Below are 13,564 nucleotides of genomic sequence, written 5' to 3'. Positions count from 1 at the left end.
CAGCCTCTGGCCATGTTAAGTATTCAGAGTAAAAAGTTAAAATTTCTCAACGAGAATTCAAAATTTTGTATCAGGTTTCTGAACGCATAGTCGCGCCCCCGCGCGCGCGCCGCTTCTGTCGCCCTCATTTAGTTTAGAGTAACAAGCCAAGACATAATACTTTCACTGCCAGTGACCCGCTACCTAGGCAGGTTCTCGTCTTATAGGCGCTTGTCGCTACAAAGCGGAAAACGCATATTGTCAGCTTCGCTCGTAGCTCGCGCTGGCAGTGAATATGCCAACTGATATGACAGCTTGGCCCGCAATTCAGCAAAGCCAATATTATCTTAAACTTTGACAGGGATTTTTCACTATTAAAATCCCTGGTTGTCTCAGGACAACGCGGGTACTGGGCGGGAGGGATTATCATTTCGAAGTTTGTGCAGCTAATATAATTGAAATAGAACTTCACTTACAGGTAAGTTCGTTTAATTTCCAATTATTATTACGCTGCACAAACTTCTTCAATGATATACTTGTAGATGTTTAGAGATAAGTATTCAAAGTTTGTTTTGGCTTTGTATTACAATAATGAAATCAATGATTAACAATGATTTATGATTTCATTTTTAAAATAGGTACCTTTTAGTTATCATCAACTATTTTCAATATGTATATTTAGTTAACAACATTATTTAGAGATCTAGTGATCATTATAGATATAGAGATCAATATTTCATCAAACTGCCTGTCATATGATAATTGAATCAAAATGAATTTGTTTCTTATTAATAGGTATTTCATTAGTACCACCAAGTACCACTTAAAACTCAATTATTATAGGACTATCAAAGAAATCAAATGTTAGCATGAGATGCAATTTTTAACGAATTCAACAACTATAAGCAACTCTTGACAGTGTGTTGCTGCTTATAACCTTTAGTAACGCTTATTTTCTCATTAACTAGATAGTAAGGATATATCTTTATATAAGTATTAGAATTAGATGGAACTATGATTATGAAATTGAGCAAAATTATTAGAAGTGTAATGTTTTCTTCCATCAATATTAACTGCTAAAGGATTTTGCTTTGTCAGCCTGAGCAGCCTTGTCAGGCTGCGCACAATGGGTTAAATGAGTGGTGAGATTAAAAAATATCAACACCACTACTTTTTAAGAGTAGGACTTAGTCCATTTACAAATTGTTTGGGAAGAGTTTTTTCTATGAAATAGACATGGAATCTACTGCTTGAGATGTAGTAGGTATATAATTTAGGAGTTAACATGCAATTTTGCATGAGGTTTTTGAAGGCAATAAAATGTAATCACTAACAATTTAACAATCTACCATCACGAATATTATCATTCATTTATATATAGATAACCAATGTTTGGCTTAAGCAACCTTACTCAATTTCAATTTAGTTTTATCCTGAAAAATTAATTTTGAAGGTAGCAAAGGTTACTGTAATTTATAAAGCCATAAAGGTCTTTATCAAAAATCAGAATAAAGTTTCATATTTTATCAATTACAGGGTTTGCACGTTGTGTACAATCACAATGGCTAATAAAAGAAATAAAGTAATTTATTACTTTTTCTGTCTGTACCTAATGAAAGATTTTCATTAGTTGGTGACATTGTTGATAAGTAATTTAAGACTGATTAAGGTATCAGCTCACACTTTAATGTTGAGGTGGGTGTAATCTAAAAAACGTTCTTCCTAAAATGTTCAATTGTATCATTTGAGGAGAGCCTATTCCCCAATAAAAACCCAAGAACAGATTTACAGAAAATTACACTTCTATACCTAGCATAAGTAATGCTATTAAAACGGCAAGCACTTCTGGAACAGATACCATAAAATAATTAATGTAATTATTTTCACAAAACATACACCAGTATTTCAAGTGTTTAGGCATCATGCTATTTGACGGTGTTGGGCGCAAGGGATTGCACCATACTGTTGGCCTCACCAATCAGAAGTTCCTCCTGTCTCCTGGTCCTCTTCCCTGCTCGTTCAGAGATGGCTGAACCCCAGTGCACTCCCCGGATAACGCTGGGGTAACCAGAATAAGACGCTGTTGAAACTTGAAACTGGTTAATAGAAAGTTTATTTAATTGAGAGCTGGGGCTCTAATCTTTACAATTATATGTAACATATACTCATAAATATTTTGTAAAACTGAGTAGTTTCAGTGACCGTGCCTTCTGGTTTTCCTATAACTTTAATACCTTAGATTTCATTTCAAATGAAAGGAAAGCATAGATAAAATATTTTTTATATTCATGAAAATGTGAAAGCATCTACTTATGTAGAAAAAACATCTGGGTTACTTCACCAGGCTATATGTATAGCGTTCACATATTTCATCTGAACGGCTACCAATAACTCGGTAGGTATATGAAGTTCCAAAATGTTGCAAGACATTTCAAATTTAATTTGTATTAAAACTCTAAAATCCCAAGTTATCACTTAATCAGCTTATAACATTTATAGCACAAATATATCATTTAAGTAGAATATTGTAATGTCTTTTTTCGCACCACTGCAAAATGTTCCTAGACATCAAAAATACAGGATTTAATTTCAACTATTCGGTATATAAATAATTGCGATAGCTGTGTTGTCTTCTCTCAGAAGCATCCCATAATCTGGTAAACCGGAAAGAAAGTCTTTAAACATAAAAGACATAAGCTGAACAAATTTAATGTAATATATATTCTTTTTGACTCCTTCCATAATCCAACAGCTAACTCATTTCTAATCGGCCGCCCCAGCGTGTCAATAAACTGTTACTGTAAGTAAGTAAATATCTGCAGAAAGTATATTTATAAATCTTTATTTTAATGAGCCACCAAAAAATGTCACACTAGGTTTCCTTAAAATATATTTAATTTAGTATAAGTATGTATTTTTGTCTTTTCAGCTCTTTAACCCTTAAAGCTTTTGTGTAAACATACACATAGCCATATTCATTAGCCAAACTTATACTATAACTATACAAACAACCAATTTGTATTAGCAATGTACCACTTTATAAAGGGCTTTATCTTTTGATTAACGTAAAGAAATAAATATATATAGTAGCCAGCTTTCTGAGGTACTAAGGAGCTAGTTCCATTTGATTATAACTTCACATAGGTAATGGTACCAAGACTATAATTAAGTGTATCCCGTATAAGTACCTACATAGTATAACATTTGTTATAAGGAGTATCAACAATAGATATATCTATCATCTAAACAGTGTGTGTGTATATGATCTTAAACACTTCATGAAAGGTCTGGCACATATATCTAGCTAGAGAGATATCTAGTTTAATAGTCTAGGTATGTTAGGACTAAAAACTGAAATCTCATCTTTCCACATGAAACAGATATGTTTTTTACATTCAAGAAATCAAGTAAAAACATCTTGGTGCTAGTGCTCATTTAACAATTTTGTGTTCTTAGTTTCTGGCAATTCTAATATCTTGTTAACTTAAAACCGCTCAGTTGCACTACCTAAATGTGCTTATGTTAATATATGGATCTTGCCTTGCTGTACATATAAAGTGAACATTATTTTATAAGGTCATCATAGGCATATATTTGTACATACAGTATATACCACAGTCACATATTTTTCTAGTATTCGACTATCAATTTCACAGAAGTGATCATATTTCGGAATACTTGTAGGTGTTGACACAGATAAAAAAGGAACTTTGTATGAGATAGCCTGGACAAAATACTTGTATGAGAAAAAAGTAAACCACAGCTTTTAAGAATTTGTTCTAAATGAACACAGGCTGTTGTGGTGGCGCTGTGTGCGACCACATTGTGAATGCAGAGAGGAAAGTCTTGCTCCGCTTCCTCTTCCTTGCTTTTGACCAGGGGTTTTTGTAAATTATTATGTTTAATAAATACTTTTTTGTATGAAACAAATACAACAGCAAATCATACGTTACAAAATATGATTGGTAGTTGAGCCTTTGAAGTTTAAAGTGCCAGGCTTACGGGCTGGGCTGCTGGAGATTAAAGTTTTTCTGCTAGATTTTCCTAAAACATCACTTGTCAACAGCATGTTTAAAAGATTTAATAAACCTCTTATGCCATTTATTATTATTCAGTATTTAATTTAAAAAAAAATGAACAGAATCACTTAAAAGTGACAATACCTTCTTATAGCTGGTACAGTACACAATTTTTTGAGAGCTAAATCATCACAGTTAGAGAACAGGAAACTTTATTTTGTATCATTTCAATACTTAGCCTCGTTCCCCACTGGCAAGAATCTCGCCAGCTGCAGCTTAAGTCTCTGGACATCTTCGGAGGACCAATAATTTGTTACAGCGCAGAGTATTCTTTTGTAATCTTGTCTGGGTCATACTTCTTTTATAATGTTCTTAATTATTTATCTGTAATCAAACAACAACACTATCCTATCCGGATTTTTCCTATAATATCCAAAATTCTGGTGCCTCCCTCCGACACTGTCAAGGTTTGCTCGCTTAATTCTTCGCTTGCTGACATTAGAATAAGTACCTACTTCATTTCACCTACTTGAAGATGAGTATATATCAAGAGACGGCCTAATCCGGCATACCACATGATTAACTCATTTGGTTAAGAGCGGTGTCTAGTCGAACACGCCACAAAACCCAGTAGGTAAGTTTATCTAGCAAGACTTGTAGGTGGTTTATAATGCACCCTATTATCAGGTAGGACATGAGCAATGTCTCAGTGCTGTTGGCAAGGAATATGTGACAATATCCCCTGGCTACTGGCAGTGAACGCACCTAGTGTAGTACGCCAAGGTTGCCAAGTGCGAATATCAAACAGAGATGTCTAGATTAACACTCCAAAATGATTAGCACAGCCATTTTATGCAGTTAGAAACAGAGAATAGCGCTCCAGAAGCATATGCACAGCATAACCAAGTACAGGTTAGCAACCAGTTGGCTAGTTATAACACTCCAACGCACAGCACTAACACCAGATAGAAATAACATAAACAAATCATATTTTTTACCTGATTATAATTAATATTCCTTTTCGGAATATTATGTGTATTAAATAATTAACCGAATGCTGCCACTATTGGAGAGCGAGGCTTACATCTGGATACCGAGCGATATCTACTTCTCGACGCCGTTGGCGGAGATAGGAATCTAGATGATGCGGAATTGCAGACATAGAATAGGTTCATGATCATGGTCCCATCGATCGGTATGTAACGCGTCTGGGCCTATACCAATGGAAGGACGCCGCATTTGGATTTGAACGCGTATGCTCTTGAATCTTCTCCAATCTTCTTATTTTTTCTTCTATTCCGCAACATAGATCATTTAGGTATACTATTTTATTTTCTTCTTTACATATTTCGTCCTTTATTTTAATAAAAACACTTTTTTATTTTAATAGGACGTAATGGCCGCGGCTGATGAAAAACGTCAATGAGGGCGACAGAAGCGGCGCGCGCGCGGGGGCGCGACTATGCGTTCAGAAATCTGATACAAAATTTTGAATTCTCGTTGAGAAATTTTAACTTTTTACTCTGAATACTTAACATGGCCAGAGGCTGTATGATTATACGCCTACTACAAGTATATCATTGAAGAAGTTTGTGCAGCGTAATAATAATGTACCAATGGAACTAAAGTTGACAACCGGTTTAGCCTGGCGGGTATTGGTAGGTAGTAATTCTGTTGATAAACATATTTGTTATCTTCATATCACGAAATATATGCAAGATGCAAATATTACCCCTTGTTTGTGGTATTATCAATTGATTTAAATAAAAGGCATGTTTATGTTTATAACATTATATATATTATTTATTAAAAAATGTTTTACATATAAAAATATACACTGAAAACTGGCAACTGGCAACTTAATAAAAAAATAGACATTAATAAAGCGCATTCACAAAGTTTTCAGTACCTTTTATACAAATAACATTAGGCATGCCTACCTATTACACTTAACACACAGATACACTACACTTTACATACGGCATTTTACACAGATTTCCAACTTGTATTCATACATTTCTTCACGGTTAATTAATACGCTTTCCAGATGCGTTATGACTCGGTTCCTTCTGAACCCACTAAAGTTGTAAATTTCACTCTGGCTGCTTCAACAGCCGTTGCTCCGCATTTAGCACATTTTCTATGTGCATTGCTGTAATCCATGTAGGTACAGACTTACAGTCTTAAGTGGTACGTAGCGGTACACGTTGTATGTATTATTTAAAGAGTTAATAAATAAAATTTTCGTTATGAACTTTAACCACAGCAGTTGGACAGAGTCATTGACAAATATATTTTTTATTATGGTGGGTAGACGTACCTACCCTCCATATATTTTATGAACATTGATAAAGACAGTTGGAAGCAAATATTCATTATAAAACTTAATCGCATGTAATTAAGTTTTAAGCGTTTTAAGTCCCGTTTTATGATTAATATTGTATAAAATTCGTGATAATTTAAATCAGAGTTGGGAGCAATGTTGCTGTAGAAAAATGTTTTTATTTTTATTACTCGCAACTTTTTCCCGGAGGCCAACGCACACATAGAAGATTAAGGCGCACACATGCGCAATTATTTGGGGACATAACTTTCTTAGGAAGTGAACAGGCCTTGGTCACAGACCACAGAGCAACATAGACTTACGTGCATATGCATAAAATTTAATTTCAGTTTTGACACTTCGGTGACGTGGCGTCCGCGTGACAGCTTTTGTGTTTGACACGGCGTCGAAAAGGTTAAGGTAGTTTTTTATATGTGATGATTATTTTGTTAAATTTTAAGGAAATTAAAATGTTATACCTATTGTGGCATTCTACTTTAGGTTCTTTTGTTATTTCCAGCGTGAGTAATGATAATGAATGACACTTGCAATACATCAAACCCTGACGCGCCACCGAAATGTCCGAAATGGATTATTAGCAGAGGGCGGAATTGCTCATGGCAAAAGTCAAACGTCAATAGAGTTGGGACGTTGAATTTTATCGACTTTTTCAGCTATCGATAACTTCAGTGACCTTTTACATTTTATACGATGAAAATTAGTAACCTCAAATCCATAAGCAAACAATAATAGACTTCATATGAACATTACGGAATAACATTTAAATAAAAGACAATATAAAACGATAATTTTAAAAACTACTTAACTTAGTACTGCATTATTAAAACTACCTAAGTTTCAATAATACAACGTAAGGATTCAAATCACCTGTGAACTAATTTTCATCGTATAAAATGTAAAAGGTGACTGAACTTATCGATAGCTGAAAAAGTCGATAAAATTCAACGTTCCAACTCTATTGACGTTTGATTTTTGCCATGAGCAATTCCGCCCTCTGATTGTTAGTTTATGTTTTAGACAAAATTAAATGAAGTGTTGAATGCTTCGTATTTAATGTAAAATGTCAAGATTAAACTCAAAAATTCTTGGCTTCAACGACGGGACAATTCTAGCTAAATTAGAATATCCCATTAACCAATGTGGACCTACTTAACTGTCTTGCTTAGGTACTGTTTCTAGGTAATTTTTAACTTGATTTTTTGAGTAAAATTGTTTTTTTCCTATACCACATCGGTGGTAAACAAGCATACAGCCCACGGTAGTTGATGGTAAGCGGACACCGTTGTCTATAGGCGCCTGCAACTCCAGGGGTGGTTAGGTATATATTATATGCGCGTTGCCGACCCTTTAAAAACCTGTACACAATTTTTTTTTCAAGAACCCTATAATGCCCCTCGGTCGGTGAAAAGCCGGAGCGTCCGCGTAAGGAAGTTCCTCTTATACGGCACAGTTCATGACCATTAAATTCATTCTGCTGATATTTCCTTCGTATAAATGCAACATTCGAAAACAGTTATTTTTACGACTATTTTACTTAACGAAATATTAAAATTAATTTCAATTCATGTCAAGGAACTTTGGTTCTTCTTACAGCATTTATTTTTCTGATTAGGATTTATCCACTACCTGTTTTCCATTCACAGCAACCCTCAGAGCCTTCGGAGAGAGGTCACCAGTTAACCTCCCACGGGTCTATTAATATATGAGCCTTTATAGGTTTCAAGGATAGAAGAAAATAAACACTTTAATCTTTGGCCTTGTTTTATTAAGCCCATGATTATGTTTCATCAATCTGGCTATTCTAGCTAAATAAAAACCGGATAAAGGTGAGTAAGACTCGTCCATCCGTCTGTCTGTCAAGACCCTTTATCTCGGGAACGGGGTGGTACCGAGTTGAAATTAAAACCATATACACCGTGTTTTTTTTTATTTCCGTTAATTTCAAGGGTGCATTCCTGAGCTTGAATCAAGTAACTTTCTCAAAGACACCGATGTTCTAATTAACTCCATTTCGGAGATAATCAATAATTTATTTTTACTAAGTATTATAATTACTAAGTACAAATAGCATGTAATTCATGTAAAACTATTTTTGAGCATTTCGACTTTGATTAATCACAAAGAAAGTTTCACCCACTGCTATAACTAGTTTATATTTTATCTTACTAAAGTTGTTCTAGTGCCAATAAACAGTCAAAGTCAAACCCAAAGACGAATGTTATTGAGGCAAATTACTTTTTCTATCGTGTTTGTATTATAAGTCCATGAAAGTCAATAAAGACATATTAAATGAATAGTAAATTCAACCAAGTAATACATTTTTTATATATTTCATAGTTCGTATTGCATCATCGTAAAATATTAAAAACTGATTAATAGCAAATACAACCTGCATACATCCGCGAAGAAATTCGAAGGTGTATGTGAAGTCCCCAATTTAATATGAGCAGATTCTATTAACTTTTCGGTTCGCTGGCAAAATTGTTTTTCACCACAGCAGCCAAGGGCGTGCAAATGGATCGCAGGTTCTGATAGAAGTATTTACATATAAATTTGAGAGTTGAATTGAGTGCTGTATTCGTGTTCAGTTTAGTATGTCATGGCGTGATCTATTTAAATACAAAAACTTTCAACCAAAAATAAAACGTTTTATTGAGGATTTTCAAACAAGAAGAGATACTTTCGAAAAAACGTAGTGGAGTGTTAAGGCGCCGTCGGTTCAGAGAGCTGAGTTTTTGAAAAATCGTACTGCTTTTTTTGATCACAATTCGGTTGCCAAAAAATTAATTCAATCTTGAGGATTTTCTCTAGCGACTTTATCGATTCTAATCCCGATTTTTTAACTTTCGCTCGATAGAAAAAAAATCACGCTGTAAGTCTAAAGCGCACTTTAGAAATTTATGACAATTTATGCACAAAGGTTATAGAGATCCAAATATAGAGATTGTAACTGAGACTCATGTACAATTACTAACTTCTCGATTAAAAATAAACAGATATGTATATATTTTTTTAATATGAAAATTGCTTCGAAAAATGGGTATCGTCTTGGGTCGTCCCATTCGTTATTCGTCAAGTTCTTAAATTAGTCCTATTCTGCTTTCGTCACTCATTCTACATTCGTCACAATCGTCGGTGGCTTTCAATGTAGAATGAGTGACGAAAGCAGAATAGGACTAATTTAAGAACTTGACGAAAAACGAATGGGACGACCCAAGGTGATACCGAAAAATGCGCAATATTATTTTTGAGGAAACTCATCGATAACTTTTTTTTTAAACTCACAATTAAAATGTATAACATGATATCCGCGGTCCCGAGCACGCACCTCCATCACGCTCTCTCTTACGCTCAGTGAGAGTGAGAGAAAAACACAAACCTACGGGGCCTTAAGTTTCTACATTTAAACTGTAAAACGCGTCTAATTCGAATATATTTACGGGATGTAAGTGGTCCGACCAACAACTTTAGGATCTGAAGCCAACCTCACCTGCCCGTGGTCATCCTGCTGATTAACTAATGAGGCTCTGGCGAAACCCCCTGGTTTCCCTACGGGGTTAAGAGGTCAGACGGCAGTCGCTCTTTGTAAAACCAGGAACGTCGAATTAAAATGAATAGACAAAGAAACAACTTGGGTACAACGGCTAGGGCGTCGCCGCATAACGACGCGCAGGCATATCGCCCTACACCTGTGACAAGTGGGCTAGGGCTACCGGGTCAAGTACGGGCTCGGCTAAAGACGCTAGTACCCAGAAAGCTCCGCTTTGCAAGTTGGAACATAGGAACGCTCACAGGACGCTGCACTGAGTTGGCCGATGTACTGACTAGACGCAGAGTACACGCTGCGTTTCTGCAAGAAACTCGCTGGAAGGGAAACAAGTCGCGTGATAAAGGCCAAGGGTATAAGTATATAAATAGTATACTACTCTGGCTCTCCTTCAGGGAGAAATGGGGTTGCTGTAGTGTTGTCTGAAGAATTCCAAAATGGCCTTTTAGAGGTCGACAGGATCGATGACAGACTTCTGCGGGTGAAGGTCCCGATTGAAGGTAATGTTACCAATTTAATCAGTGCCTACACGCCGCAGGCTGGTTGTCATGAGTCTGAGAAGGAGGCATTTTGGAGTAAGTTTGAAGACTTACTACAGCGCGTACCTCGTTCCGAGTGGATAGTTGTGGGTGGAGATCTGAATGGCCACGTGGGTGAGATGTCAGAGGAGTTTGAACGTGTTCATGGTGGCTACGGCTACGGTCGCGCTAATGCAGAAGGAGACTCTATTATCCGGGCTTTCCATTTGGCTGACCTAGCTATCGTCAACACGTTCTTCGAAAAGAAACCTCAGCATCTCATCACGTACAGAAGCGGACAGCACTGCACTCAAATTGACTATTTACTCATAAGGAGATGCCAAATCGGTAAAGTATCGAACTGTAAAGTCATTCCCGGGGAATGTCTCACCGCACAACACCGCATTCTTGTCATGGACTTGCTGGTAGTACCTAAAAAGAAAATACCCGAGCGACGCATTGCTAGAACTCGCTGGTGGCGTCTGAATGGACCCGAAGAAAGTGACTTCCAAAACGCCGCGATAGGCTTAGACCTAAGTGCTGGCTCGCTAGATTCAGTGGATGCTTACTGGAATCGGATCCAAGCGGAAATCACTGGCGTAGGTAAGCGTGTGTTGGGAATTTCAAAGGGAGGCCGCGTCATCGACAAAGAGACATGGTGGTGGGATGACTCAGTTCAGGAGGCGATTCTGGAGAAGAAGAAAAGATTCAGAGAATGGCAACAGTCTGAATCACCTGAAGACAAAACCGCGTACCAATCTGCCAAGTTCGCCGCAAAGCGAGCGGTAGCTATAGCCAGACATCGTAAGATGTCTCCTTTGTATGAAAAACTAGAAACAAGGGAGGGCCAGAAAACCATCTTCAAGATAGCTGCAGCTCGAGACAAAGCCACACAAGACATAGCCAAATGTCTCTGTGTTAAAGACTCTACTGGAAACTTGCTGTGGGACGCGGTAGAAGTGAAAGAGAGGTGGCGGGAGTACTTCCATGAATTACTGAACACCGAACACTCAGTTGGTCCTCCTCCTCCAGAGTTGCCTTGTAATTGCGGACTTATAAGCCCCATCACCAGATACGAGGTTCGCAGATGTCTTCGCGGCATGAAAAACCGGAAAGCTGTGGGCCCCGACGACTTGCCGATAGAAGCGTGGAAAGCGATGTGCGATCATGGTGTTGACCTATTAACTGACCTTTTTAACCTCATACTAACCAGCCGACGGATGCCCGATTCTTGGAGATCAAGCATCATCTGTCCAATTTTCAAAGGCAAGGGTAGTGTACAAGACTGCGGAAGCTACCGAGGAATTAAGGTTATGTGTCACACCATGAAGCTCTTCGAACGCATTATCGACTCGAGGCTGCGTCAAGAGTGCACTGTCTCGGACTGTCAATACGGATTTCGACCTGGAAGTGGCACGATTGATCCGATATTTGCCCTCAGAACTCTGACCGAAACTTATAGGGATAAAAGAAAGGCCCTTTACATGGCCTTTCTTGACCTGCAAAAGGCTTACGATTGTATCCCACGTCAGATGATCTGGTGGGCACTGAAGGTGAAGAACGTGCCACATGTCTACATTGACATTATCCGAGACATGTACCGCGATTCGGTTTCTCTGGTAAGGACCTCCGTTGGCGACACAAAACCCTTCCCGATTACAGTTGGTGTTCATCAAGGCTCCGCTCTGAGCCCCTTTTTGTTCAGTGTGGGGCTTGACGCTGTCACGGCGGAGATACAAGACCCACCGCCGTGGTCGCTCATGTATGCAGACGACATCGCACTGACAGACGAGGACAACCAGGTATTAGAGCGAAAGGTGAACCAGTGGAAGGGGTCACTAGAAAATGGAGGTCTGAAGCTAAATGTCGCGAAGACCGAATACATGGCCTGCGGAAGTACGGATTCCACTCCCATAAATATAGGGAACGAACCTGCCGTGAAAACGGACAAGTTTAAGTACCTGGGATCAGTACTGCATGAGTCCGGGATCATTGATCACGACATCCGAGCCCGAATCAGCGCGGCTTGGTCTAAATGGCGGGAGGTCACAGGAGTCATCTGCGATCGCAGAATACCGCTTAGACTCAAAGGGCTAGTGTATAAGTGTATTATCCGTCCAGTCCTACTTTATGGCGCCGAGACGTGGCCGGTTCTTGGAAGGCACGTTCAGGAGCTTCGTGTTACAGAGATGAAGATGCTGCGATGGATGTGCGGCGTTACGCGCGCTGACCGCATCCGTAACGAGTACATCCGTGGCAGCCTCGCAGTCCGTGACGTAGCAGAGAAGCTCCAAGAATGTCGCCTCCGGTGGTTCGGCCACGTTTGTCGCAGGCCAGCTGACTACGTAGGAAACATATACCTTAACCTAGCCCTTGACGGCCCCCGACCCCAAGGCAGACCAAAAAAGGGATGGCTCGATGTCGTGAAAGCAGATATGAGCGTGAACGGGCTCACACGAGACGACGCCCAGGATCGCGCAAAGTGGAGGAAAGCAAGTAGGAAAGCGGACCTTGGCAAAGGCCGGTATAACGCTAGGTAGAAGAAGTCCTTAATAAAATATTTACAAGGTAATGCGTAGAATCGTAGATCTAAATTCGACCAAAATTACGTGTATGACTTGTTGCGAGTATTTTGAATTTTTAGAGTTCCGTACCTCAAATGGAAAAACGGAACCCTTATAGGATCACTCGTGCGTCTGTCTTTCTGTCTGTCCGTCTGTCACAGCCCATTTTCTCCAAAAGTACTGGACCAATTAAGTTGAAATTTGGTACACATATGTAAATTCGTGACCCAAAGACGGACATCATACGTAAACAAATGAATTTTAAACATGGAGGCCTGTTTTGGGGGGTAAATGAGAAAATTAAAAAATAATGTTTATCTCTCATTTTGAGAATCACGAATATATATTTTTTTTTTGTAATTTTAAAATAAATAGTTTAGAAGTTATTTAAGAAAATGACAAAAAAATACCATTCTCCCCCAGCCCCCTCTCCCCTCTTTATTTCCGAAACTACTGGGTCTATAATTTTGAAAAAAATATATGCAAAATAGTTCTTTACCTATAGATGACAGGAAAACCTATTAGAACTATGTAGTGAAGCGTGAGTCGGACTAATTCCTTAGTTTTTGATCCGACTCCTACGGGTTTTTTAA

General features: G+C 38.2%; 1 pseudogene; it reads left to right on the top strand.

The window, feature by feature from the left end:
* Positions 1-9,952: 9,952 nt before the first annotated feature.
* Positions 9,953-12,947, top strand: LOC134794642 (uncharacterized; annotated as a pseudogene).
* Positions 12,948-13,564: the final 617 nt, after the last annotated feature.

This window comes from Cydia splendana, chromosome 1, assembly GCF_910591565.1.
Source record: "Cydia splendana chromosome 1, ilCydSple1.2, whole genome shotgun sequence".
Classification (NCBI taxonomy): Eukaryota; Metazoa; Arthropoda; class Insecta; order Lepidoptera; family Tortricidae; genus Cydia; species Cydia splendana.
Note: the sequence above shows the minus strand (reverse complement) of the source record. Positions and strands in the feature narration are given on the sequence as shown.